Raw genomic sequence first — 12,988 nt, 5'->3', positions numbered from 1 at the left:
TCGGTTGTCCCAGGTACTTCCTTCTTTCCTGACATCTTCTAAGCGTATCTTTACACCTTGTCAAATGAGTCCTTGTGCCTTTTCTCAGTTAAGTATCTTATATTTCCCTCACAACACTCACAAATTGTAGATACCCAAGCTTCACCTTAAATTTCATTTAAATTCTTCTCTTTTTAAATGCCTTGCTATAATAGCAAATTGCCAGTATGGAGTGATTTAATCCCCTTTAAGAAATATTCTTAATTATGGCATTTTTATTTTGCCTTGGATCAACTATTTGGGAGAATTATCTTTCTCATCTATCATGTATCTTTCACATAGATATTAGTTTCAAAACTCCTTTTGTTACTGCCCAAAAGGGGGATTCATCTGCCCACCGCAAGACATGCCAATAGTCAAGAGGCAAGGAGATAGTAATAAAAAGAAAAAACTTTTTATTACAGGTTGCCAGCAAGAGAGAAGATGGCCAACTCATGTCCAAAAGAACCATCTTAAGGAGGCACAAAATCTTACAGCAGTTATATAGGCTGATGGGTTACAGGGGAGGGGTTAGGAATGTTGACCTTCAGGTGTTACAGACTGGGAGTGCCACAGCAGATCTTTCAGTTTTCATTGATGATGGCTATCAGCACAGACTCTTTGTTTGGGGGTCATCACATTCCTAAGGAACTCAGAAGAACAAAGTTATTTTCTTATCACAGCTGGGAGGTACATGCACAAGCAGGGGTTGTAAAATCTACAGAGCAGTTAGATGTCCTGGAGGATGCATATCCAGCTGGGTTAGTTTGTCAGAGGTCATTCAGAGTTACGGTAGGGTTTCTTTTCTACAATATGGCTTCCCTTATGTCAACCTTGTCTTGAGCGGTATCAATTCCCCCCTTTTGTTGTTCAATCCCTCAATCTTAAGGGACATCCTGTTGTTCCATCTTACTGAACCAGTCTCTTAGTAAGATGGTGATGTAAGTAGTCTCCCAAAGTTAGGCCTATATGGTGTAAGCAAGTAACCAGGTATTTAATAAGACCAAAAAAAAAAAACACCAAAGTTAATGGTGGGAGCAAATTATAAACCAGTTTCTGAGGACAGGGCACAGCCAGTCAAAAAGATTTCTAGATTCAGAGTCAAAGCACCTTTTGCAGTTTGAAATGTCTCTGATCATGTCATCGGGTATTCAGGTACCTTTCTGAGTGGCATACATAGCAACAGACATGAATGTCTCTCAAGTTTTTATCAAGCCTTCCAGCGTCAGTTTGCAAGGCTTCAGGAAAAAGGGCAGGTTCAGTTCTCAATGAATCCAAAGGAAAATGATGGAAAAAAATTGAAAACATTAGTTTGGAAATTTGTAGCCAGATATTTCAGGAGACTAGAAGAATTCAGGATCTAGTCCAGTTAACAGATATAAAACAAAACCTCAAAGACAAATAACAGAACTAGACTCTAATATCCATGACAGTGTACTATAGCTTCTACTGAAACATAATTTTTCTCTCTAAAACACACTCATCAGTTCATTCCATCTTGTGTAATCAATTCTTGATCTTAATCTTGTTAGCACTTTGATGAAGTCAGTTTCTCCATTATTCTGTAAATTTCCTACCCAGTTCAGTTTTGCAATCTGAAAGTTTATCAGAAACCTATATTCTAGAGTAAGTGCCGTAGTCCTTTCCATGAATTTCTCTGAAGATGAAAACATTTGCAAAAGCATCAGAGTAAAACAATAACTGTCTGTAAACAACAAGACCCCAAAATGGCAATTGACAAAGAAATTTGGTTAATTTTGTGACATACAACACTTTAAAATAATAACCAGAATTATGACTGATAACCAGGACATATCAGAATTTCAGTAATGTTACACAATTTTCAAAAAACTTATATTAATAAGATTCACCAACACAATATCATAGGTCCCCATGAAACAATGCTTAGCTATCCATTTAACCAAGGCGGCAACCAAAGATCTTGAAGGCAAAGAGAGCCAAACAGTTAAAAAAAAAAAAAAAAAACTTAATAGACAAGTAAGTCTTTTTGAACATAGGAAATTATTTTAACAAAACAAACAAAAATATTTCCTTTCCTGATACCTTCTTTACTGCAAACATATGCAAACATATATCTTACTTTCCTTGTATACAGAGCTGTTTTCCTTATTAATTTTAGTAGCTTTAATTACATGTATTAATTAGAATTTTTTAACCCTTACAGACCTTAGTAAAAACTAAAAAGTGAGCAATTATGAACTATATTTTATATCAGCATTCTAAACACTTTTCACAATTTCTAGAAACATGCTACTTCATAGTAGTAAAACACAAGGCATGTTTACTAATAGACCCAAACACTTTTTAGTTTCTCTGTAATAAGAAGCCAAAAGTAAATAAACTTAGATATGCTTAGCTGTAATGTTTCAGTATTTTATCTTACTTGAAAATAACCCAGATACTCAACAAATTTTTATCATTTAAATTAATTTAGCAAAACTCTAAAGTTTTAAGTTACCAAAAAGGATTTGGAAGCTGTTTTTTTCAAGTATACAGACCACAAAACATAATTATCGTACCCAAAAACTCTTACCCATTTTCATCTATCTAAATCACTTGTTTCCAACAATTGTGTTTCGATTACCCACAAAAACTTCATGAGATATTAGACAAAATTAGCTGTCATTTAAAGCTTATTTTGCTGATGAATTTGTAACAGACGCCATGGGGCTTATTTGACTAGTAACCCCAGGCTGTATGTCCGCATCATATCAAAATACTGACAACTCTGAAGACATGCCTATTTCAATCAAAGCAACAAACTTAAGCCAGCTTTCATTTACCAAAGATTAATTTACATGATGTTAACTTGAAAGACATTCAAGTTAATGTAATTTCTATTACATTTAGAATTTATGTAAGTACTTACTTTAAGCCAGTTAAACAGAACTCTTAATTTTGGCCATACCATCCAGAGGTAAAATATCACACATACATAACACACATACAGACACACATACACAGAGTCTCCACAGCTATTGTTTTAAAATTACTGTCATGAATCAGGTGCAGTAATATAAAGCTCCCTAGTTACAAATCCAAATTTTGTTTCAAGACTTTTTACAAATATTTGTGGAGAAGACACTCAAGATGCCATATTTTTGGTGAGGGTGCTCTTATGGCCATTTTTTGGCCTTTTTCCCTTTTTTTTCCTTCAGTCTTAGGAATTGGCGATGGGTTAGATAACACTTCCCAGAGAGGCGAGGCGATAATCCTTTCTGAGATGAAGGAACTGGGTGGACTCTGAGCTGCCTCTTAGGGCTGCTTTTCCAGTCTTACTAGGATTTTTTAAAGGGACAATTGCTCTTGATTTCTCAGAAACTGGGTTGTAACATAAATGACATTATAGGTTGATCTACCTGTCTCACTACATCGCAAAGGCACAGAAAAACCACTCAAGTTTTCTCCAAGATGGAGTTTCTGGGGCATAACCCATCCAATTGAAAGTGTTTCCAATTAGTTAAAATGCAGCCAAGGTGTGAGTCTCTGGGGATGCTTGGGGCTTCCCCATTGTGATACAGCTGGTGTCCGACTGACAGCGGGCCAGAGAAGGGTGCAGAGCCTGACCGTGGGCGTCAATACAGCTATAAGATTTAGTCAAGTCCCATTCAGCCTGGGAACTTAGTTCCTGAGCCAGCACAAGGCAAGCCAGGGAGGCAAGAGGCAAAGGCCTGGAGTGGGCCAGGGGCCAGGGCTCCCAAGCCAGGGTTGAGAGTTAAGTCCCTGTCAAAAGGTTTTCAAGTTTTTGATTTTTACAGATGCCCAGGTCCTGCTCAGATGCAGCTTGACCTTAACCTTGACTTGGTGACAACAGAAGAGGTGATAAACGAAACAGAAAAAGAAGAGAAAGAGGTGATCAGGCCTCACCCTCATGTCCTCTTCCCAGGGATTATCAACATAAGGGTCACACAAACGACAGTTCCTGTGCCGGGACACACAACCCCAGCAGGACAGTATACAGAATAAATTAGTGGTCTCCTGTCCCCATAACTGACTCAGTAGGCACCTAAAATACTCAACAGGTTCTTGACAGGAGACAAAACAGGGTTCCAGATTTCAGTCAAATGACTGACCCAGAGGCCAACCTGGAATCACCGCAGGTGCCCAAAAACCAGGGGAGAGCTCCCAGGGGTAGAGCTTGGACTCTTCGAAACCAGCCAGAGGAGAGCTCCTAGGGGTGGAACACGGACTCTCCAAAAGCAGAAACTGTAGCCTTTTTCAGTCAAAGGACTGACCCAAGGGCCAACCTGGAATCACTCTAGGTGCCCAAACAGATTAATAGAAATGAGAACCACCAAGAGAGGGGACCTCACTTGGGGTCACCGGGGTGATCAGGCCCGGAAACCAGAGGAGAGCTCCCAGGGGTGGAGACTTTGACTCTTTAAAGATTTCTTTGTTTCTCAGTTCAAAAGCTCAAAAGGAGCCCAAAGTGGCCACTGTAACTTTAAGTTATCCCGGGTTATCTTGCCAGCTATTTACAGTTATCTCCACTTTAGGGGGCTTTTCCCAAGGTGACCATAACAAACAAGGTAATTTCTCAAGAGAGTTTATTATGACCACCAAGAAACTCAGTTCCCAAACAGCCAATTTTAAGCTATTTGCCAACACAGACACAGACACAGAAAAACCAGACACCAGTGAACTAGTTCCCAGATTTAGGGTATAAAGTCCTACAACTGTTCCCACTCGGAGTGCATGCCCAGATGGTCCTACTGGGCCCCAGATGGCCCTGCTGTAAATGGAAGGACCCCAGACAGCCCTGCCATAAATGGAAGGACCCCAGATGGAGGGGAAGGGAGTCCATGAGCATCCTCAAGGAGACTTACCCTATTCCAGATTGAGTCCGTTGACTCACCAGATGTAGCCGTTTCTCTTCCTACCACAATCAGTGGTAGGAGGCAGTTGGTGTCAGTACAAGAAAGCAGAAAGGGCAGTTCCCCAAGACAAAGAGAGCCTCAGGACCTGCTAGGGACTCACCCAACAGGTTGGCCGTCTGAGGTCGACTGGCCATGAGCAGGACTTAATGTCCCACCTGGGATGCCCAATTGTTACCACCCAAACGAGGGGTCGTCTGCCCATCACAAGACGTGCCAATAGTCAAGAGGCAAGGAGGTAGGAGAGAAAGGACTTTTTATTACAGCTTGCTAGCAAGGGAGAAGATGCCCAACTAATGTCTGAAAAACCATCTTACAGAACAAAGATTATAGGCCAGTTATATAGGGGGCTGGTCTCCGGGTAGGGGAGGCATCTGGTCTCTGGGTGGGGGAGACATCTGATCTCCAGGCGGAGGCAGACATCTGTTCTTAGTTACTGATAGTCTTTTGTTTTACTGGATGTGCATCAGAGACCGGAGCAATGCCCTATACCTAGATCTTGCACTTGTCATTGATGATGACTATCAGCATAGACTCTCTATTCGGGGGTCATCACATTCCTAAGGAACTCAAAAGAACAAAGTTATTATCTTATCACAGCTGGGAGGTACATGCACAAGCAGGGGTTGTAAAATCTACAGAGCAGTTAGATCTCCTGGAGGGTGCATATCCAGCTGGGTTAGTTTGTCAGAGGTCATTCAAAGTTACCATAGGGTTTCTTTTCTACAATATGGCTTCCCTTATGTCAACTTTGTCTTAAGCCGGTATCACTTTCTTATTTGTAAAAACATCCACACCTAGACTGCAATGCCTATGTTGGAATACTAACAATCCCAATCTATTTTTTTCGCAGAATGCATCAGACTTTAATTAAAGAATTAGTTGTGGAATCAGTTGTATCCTGTCTATTTTTGCCACTAGCCTGGAAGCCCCAAGAGGGAAAGGCAGGACTCTATTTTTTGTTCACTGAGGGATCCCCATGATAACCACAATATGAGACACTCCATAAATAGTGAACATATGCCCCATTACTCACTCAGTCATTCAGGAAACAATTAGAGTAAGTGAGATCCCAAATGCTCACTGTCACCACCACAGTCCACCGCTACAACTACCAAGGCTTTAGTCATTAGCATTGGAGGAGTTCAGTTTTACCCCCTCCCCGGTCTACACTGATGAGGATGCCAGGAACAGGCAAATTACCCCAAGTCTCAGAACTGAAAGAAGATGGAGGAGAACGGGGGTCCAAGAACAACCTCATTCTGGGTCTCTGCTTAGCAACATATTTGCTGCATCTTCACATGGGCAGCAGAGAACACAGGAAACCCTTTGCTTGTCACAGGCACGGTGATTGACAACTTCTGAAAACAGAAAAGGCCCCGATAACCAAAGTTCTCTCCCGCTTAAGTGGCAGACGGAGCACCGTTGGTGAACTCCTGTGATACAGAAAGAATATAAAGTACTGGACGTGACAATAGTAACGCAAACCCTTAATCGTGGAACCTAAGTTGAACAAATAAATAATCAAAAGATGATGTGGTGAAAGAATAAGAAGATAAAATGAAAAGTGAAGGTATGATTAGCGCCAACAGAACTGAGTTGTTAGATAAGCTTCCAAACACCCCTCATGTGGCCTCGGTAAACACGGCATTACTATTTTACTGAACAATGACTTTTTTATACGTTGAAGAGTATCCTCTTTGTCTGGGAAACCTAAAGCTTGATCCCTTCTCTTAAGATGAGTTCATTGCACGCATCTGAGCTGGGTGATACTGGCTTTCTCCCTTCTACCCAGGTCACTGCAGGAATTTTCTGATTGGACTTCTTTGTGCCTCATTGGATAAATGGAGATCACGTTACCTCCACCCAGGGCTGTTGTGGAATGCAGTGAGATGCAGCACGCAAAGTCCCACCTCATTGCTGGCCCATGCTAAGCACTGGATAAATACTCGCTCTTGGAAGTCAGGCTGCCTGGAGTCCTGCTCCTGAATGGCAAGGCCCTCGGGCTGATTGCCCCCTCTCCCGACACGGGGTGGGCCCTGAGGCCTCCAGTCCACGGCAGGAAAGGCCCTGCTCTACGTATTTCATTGAGTGTGTTTCTCGCTCTTAAATCCTCGGAAGAAGGAACGGCCCCATCAAGCCCTGCTGTCTTGGCCATCTCCGGGTCAAGTTTTGCCTAAATAGTGCTGACGTCTCAAGCCCTTAGCCTCCATAAGCCGGGACAGGCTCCCGTCGCTCCCGGTGAGGGGCTGTGGTTTTGGGGCTGTTGTACAGGTTAGTCATCTGAATGTTCTGGCTTTAAGGACAAATAAAGACTAAAAAGAAAAGGATTAATTCTCCCAGTCGTAAATAAGGGAAAAGCTTTCCCCCCACTCCTCTTCCTTAGAGCGTTTGCCTTAGAAGCCTTGTCACCGTAAGCACTTTTTCATCCGTGAACTGTGTCCTTTTGAAGACTAGAGAGGCTGTCTGTCAGCTTTACGACCCAGGAATGCCTTTCCCAGGGACCTGGGAGCCCTCTTCTTGAAATGCGAACATCAAGGGACAGAGCCCCCAGCTCCCGGTTGCTGTGGAGGGCAGGAGCCTACGACTGACTGCGGACACCTTGCTCCCATATGCAGAACTACCTCCTGTCAGCAAGACGTGAGGTTGCTTCTCCTCTGGATGAAGCCCATAAGCTGACCCAGACGGTCACCCCAATTACCGGGTAAAGTTGGGATGAACCATGTGTGACAAACGGTGCTGTAAAGGCCTCTTCCTTGAGGACTAGTTACTGTTTATCTTGAGAACATGGATGGAACGGGCTGATCTCCTTGGCTCTACAACGGGGTGAGATTTCATTCCTCCTCTGCAAATTCTTAGTGGATCGCCTGTGATGTGCGCCACATTCTGGTTTAATACTAAGTCAAATAATAAAAGTGTGCTCTGGCTCTACTACCTTTGTGGAGAGGATTTCTGAGTTGGGAGAAGATTTTGTTGTTAGTTTTATTTCCCCAACAGGCTCTAAAGCTTCCATGTGGGAACTTCCAGAAGCCACTCGAATGGTGTGCTTGCTACGACTACACTGTAGTGTTAAGTTCCACTTGCCTCCCCTCATTTGTGTTTATTATTAAGGAGGTCAAGGAAGAAAAGAGTAAAGACACATAGGTTGAAGTAGTCAGAAAAGCCTCTAGAATAAAGTGCATTTGTGCCAAGACCCTATGGCAACCTGAACTAACCTAAGTAAAGCTAGCTAGAGAAACGGAATCTTTATTCTTCAAACGCATCACAGCAAGAATTCTCTAGGTCGGTAGAGACACAACAGGGGACTATCTTTCGTTATTTGATATGAAGGCATAACTCAACTGAACATGCCATTCCTGTAGTCATTCCAGTTGGTCCTGGCAGAACGGTGACATTCTCACCAAGAGGATGGCTCTTCATTAGCATCACTTGACCTACCCTTCTGATAGCCCTTTCCTCACCTGCCTGTAATGGCCCTTTCCTCACATCCTATGATGGCCCTTTCCTCACCTTCCTGTGATGGCCCTTTCCTCTCCATCCTGTGATGGCCCTTTCCTCACATCCTGTGATGGCCCTCTCCTCACCTTCCTGTGATGGCCCTTTCCTCACATCCTGTGATGGCAGTTTCACCTGCCTGTGATGGCCCTTTCCTCACATCCTGTGATGGCCCTTTCCTCACCTTCCTGTGATGGCCCTTTCCTCACATCCTGTGATGGCTCTTTCCTCACATCCTGTGATGGCCCTTTCCTCACATCCCGTGAAGGCTCTTTCCTCATATCCCGTGATGGCTCTTTCCTCACATCCCGTGAAGGCTCGTTCCTCATATCCCGTGATGGCCCTTTCCTCATATCCCGTGATAGCTCTTTCCTCACATCCCGTGATGGCCCTTTCCTCACATCCCGTGATGGCCCTTTCCTCACATCCCGTGATGGCCCTTTCCTCACCTTCCTGTGATAGCCCTTCCTCAAATCCTGTGATGGCCCTTTCCTCACCTTCCTGTGATGGCCCTTTCCTCACATCCTGTGATGGCCCTTTCCTCACCTTCCTGTGATGGCCCTTTCCTCATATCCTGTGATGGCTCTTTCCTCACATCCTCTGATGGCCCTTTCCTCACATCCCGTGAAGGCCCTTTCCTCATATCCCGTGATGGCCCTTTCCTCACATCCTTTGATGGCCCTTTCCTCACATCCCGTGATGGCCCTTTCCTTATATCCTGTGATGGCCCTTTCCTGACATCCTGTGATGGCCCTTCCTCAAATCCTGTGATGGCCCTTTCCTCACCTTCCTGTGACGGTCCTTTCCTCACATCCTGTGACTGCCCTTTCCTCACATCCTGTGACGGCCCTTTCCTCACCTTCCTGTGATGGCCCTTTCCTCACCTTCCTGTGATGGCCCTTTCCTCACATCCCGTGATGGCCCTTTCCTCACATCCTGTGATGGCCCTTTCCTCACATCCTGTGATGGCCCTTTCCTTATATCCTGTGATGGCCCTTTCCTGACATCCTGTGATGGCCCTTCCTCAAATCCTGTGATGGCCCTTTCCTCACCTTCCTGTGACGGTCCTTTCCTCACATCCTGTGACGGCCCTTTCCTCACCTTCCTGTGATGGCCCTTTCCTCACATCCTGTGATAGCCCTTTCCTCACGTTCTTGTGATAGCCCTTTACTCATATCCTGTGATAGCCCTTTCCTCATATCCTGTGATGGCCCTTTCCTGACCTTCCTGTGATAGCCCTTTCCTCATACCCTGTGATGGCCCTTTCCTCACCTTCTTGTGATAGCCCTTTCATCATCATCCTCTGATAGCAATTTCCTCATATCCTGCGATAGCCCTTTCCTCTCCATCCTGTGATGGCCCTTTCCTCACATCCTGTGATAGCCCTTTCCTCACCTTCCTGTGATGGCCCTCTCCTCACCCTCCTGTGATGGCCCTTTCCTCACATCCTGTGATAGCCCTTTCCTCACATCCTGTGATGGCCCTTCCTCACATCCTGTGATGGCCCTCTCCTCACCTTCCTGTGATGGCCCTTTCCTCACATCCTGTGACGGCCCCTTCCTCACCTTCCTCTGCTTCGCTTTATGAAGGACCATTTCCCCTTCTAACACAACTGCAGTGACCATTCATCTCAGATTCTGCAGCTCCCCCCTGATGGTGATCTTGGAAAAACGGGTTTTCAGCCTTTGTCTCCAGGGGCCTCTGTATTGCACTACACAGACTTCCCAGCTCTTCTACATTCCTTAAATTGGCACTGAGTCCATTTTCAAGGAACTAATCTCCATGAGACTACTTCTCATGTATTTGCAGGGTGAAACATTTCTAAACACTGTGAATATTTTGGATGACACAGAAGCTTCGGGAATGCATTAACTGTCATTAGCATTGTTAATGTAACAGGGAATTTTTAAATTTGCATCAGATCATTTTAACATTATCTTCTTTATGTGTATTGAAGAAGAAGAAGAAGGAAAAAAAGCCTTTGTAGTAGGCTTTAGAATAGAGTCTTATTTGCAGTAATTAACATTTCCTAGGTGTCTAATAAAATGAACCATTTTAAATAATCATAGCCAAAAATAAACTTCAGAGAAAAGTGAGAAAATATACAATTCCTTCTTTATAACAAAACTCAAAAATGAAAGCCATCTCTTTAACCCTAATTCTACCCATGTTAGCACCCCACAGTGGGCAAATTTAAAATGAAATAGTTCCATGAAGAAATTAAAATTATTTTGGGGTCATAACTCACAGACCTGCTTGCTACCAAAAGCATGCTTATAGATAAGGCTAAAAAGAAAAAAAATAAGACATGACACTCTCAGAATTTGGGGATGTAAGGGCAAACACAAATTAAAAATAAGATGCTTAAACATGCAAAAGAATGAAAGTGGACCATCTGCTATCGCCATTCACAAAAATTAACTCAAAATGGATCAAAGACCTGAAGGTGAGACCTGAAACTATAAAACTCATAGAAGAAAATATAGGCAACACACTATTTGACATTGTTCGTAAAGGAATCTTTTCGGAGCACGTGCCTACCCAGACTAGGGAAACTAAAGAAAAAATAAACAAGTGGAACTTTATCAGATTAAAGAGCTTCTACAAGACAAACGAAACCAGAATCAAGATGAACAGACAACCCACCAGCTGGGAGAGAATATTTGCAAAACATACATCTGACAAGGGGTTGATCTCCATAATATATAAAGAACTCACACAACTGAACAACAAAAAAACAAACAACCCGATCAAAAAATGGGCAGAGGAAATGAACAGACACTTCTCCAAAGAAGATATACAGATGGCCAATAGGCACGTGAAAAGATGTTCAACATCATTAATCATCAGGGAAATGCAAATCAAAACAACACTAAGATATCACCTCACGCCCGTTAGAATGGCTATAATCACCAAGACAAAAAACAACAAATGTTGGAGAGGATGTGGAGAAACAGGAACCCTCATACACAGCTGGTGGGAATGCAAACTGGTGCAGCCTCTATGGAAAATGGTATGGAGATTCCTCAAAGAATTAAAAATAGGTATGCCCTATGATCCAGCCATCCCACTACTGGGAATCTACCCAACGAACCTGAAATCAACAATCCAAAGAGGCTTATGCACCCCTATGTTCATTGAAGCATTATTCACCACAGCCAAGAAGTGGAATCAACCTAAGTGTCCCTTGACTGACGACTGGATCAAGAAAATGTGGTATATATATACAATGGAATACTATGCAGCCATAAAAAAGACAAATTCATCCCATTTGCAACAACATGGACGGGCCTGGAGGGTATCATGTTAAGTGAAGTAAGCCAGAAGGAGAAAGACAAACACTGTATGATCTCACTCATATGTGGAATATAAACCAACACATGGACAGAGATTGTATTGTGGTTACCAGGGGCAATGGGGGTGGAGGGTGGGCACAAGGGGTGAAGGGAGTCATATATATGGTGATGGACAAACAAAAATGTACAACCAAAATTTCACAATGTTATAAACTATTAAAACATCAATAAAAAAAAATAAGAGTCTTAATTTTCCCTGTTGAAAATAAGGGAAGAGACAACGGCCTCCCTTTTCTTTCAGAATTTGCTTCTCTGTCCTTTTCAAATCTTGTTTGGATGTAAGTCTTTTTAATGGCTAAATAAACTTCTGGCCAGTCTCACACTCAGAAAGGTTTCCTGAAGGACCTGGGAGCCAGGTCATTGAAAAGTAATCATCAGGAAAGACAGAGCCCCACCTCCCAGTTTCCTGGGGAGAGATAGGCCTGGCTTGTCACCCAACTTCACCTTGCAAAACTGACCTGATATGATTGGTTATATCTCCACCTAGCCATACAGAAGAGTGAGATTTCTTTCTGTCTTTGCAGTTTCGTTTAATGCTTATTCAATAATAAAACTGGCTTCTTTCTCTTCTGACTTTGTAGCGAGATTTTCTGGGTTGGGAGGAGATTTTGTTTTTAATTCTATTTCCCCACCAGGGGCTTGGACATACAATGCGCATGCTACCCACCAGTGAGGGTGGCTCCCAAGGCCCACCAGTGGATGGCTACTCTGAGCGTCGTCTGCCGGCCAGAGCCAGTGGGCAAACTGCTTGTCACTGTTCTCTAAGAGCTAAGTACAGAAATTGAGAGTTACCCATTTAGAAAGGTTTACAGCAATTCGACGGAGTAATTTTACATCTTTGGATCTAATCATACAAAATTTGGATTTATATTTTGTATACCTTTTATTTCTTTAATGATTTCATTTTTATTGTGCTTTTTAAAACTACTGATCCATGATGGGATGCAAATTTAAAAGATGAAAACAAAAAAACTGGCCCTTCACCACTGATAGTTTGAGAACTGGCAAATTTAGAAGTGAATGTTATCATGCGCCAGAATCCCCTGTTCCAATACAGACGCGGGCCCCACCTCCAGTTTCCACTCTGCCAGGTCTGCCAGAGAATTTGCGTTTCTGATGCTCCTAGGTGACGCGGATACCGCTGGCTCTGCACTTTGAGAACCACGCCCCAGAATACTTTTCAGAGTAGTGATGACTCTGCTTTATCTTCAGAAGCCTAACTGG

The sequence above is a fragment of the Ceratotherium simum genome, chromosome 1 (assembly GCF_057802395.1).
Source record: "Ceratotherium simum simum isolate JZ-2026a chromosome 1, ASM5780239v1, whole genome shotgun sequence".
Lineage (NCBI taxonomy): Eukaryota > Metazoa > Chordata > Mammalia > Perissodactyla > Rhinocerotidae > Ceratotherium > Ceratotherium simum.
The sequence above is the reverse complement of the archived record's forward strand: the minus strand, read 5'-3'. Positions refer to the sequence as shown.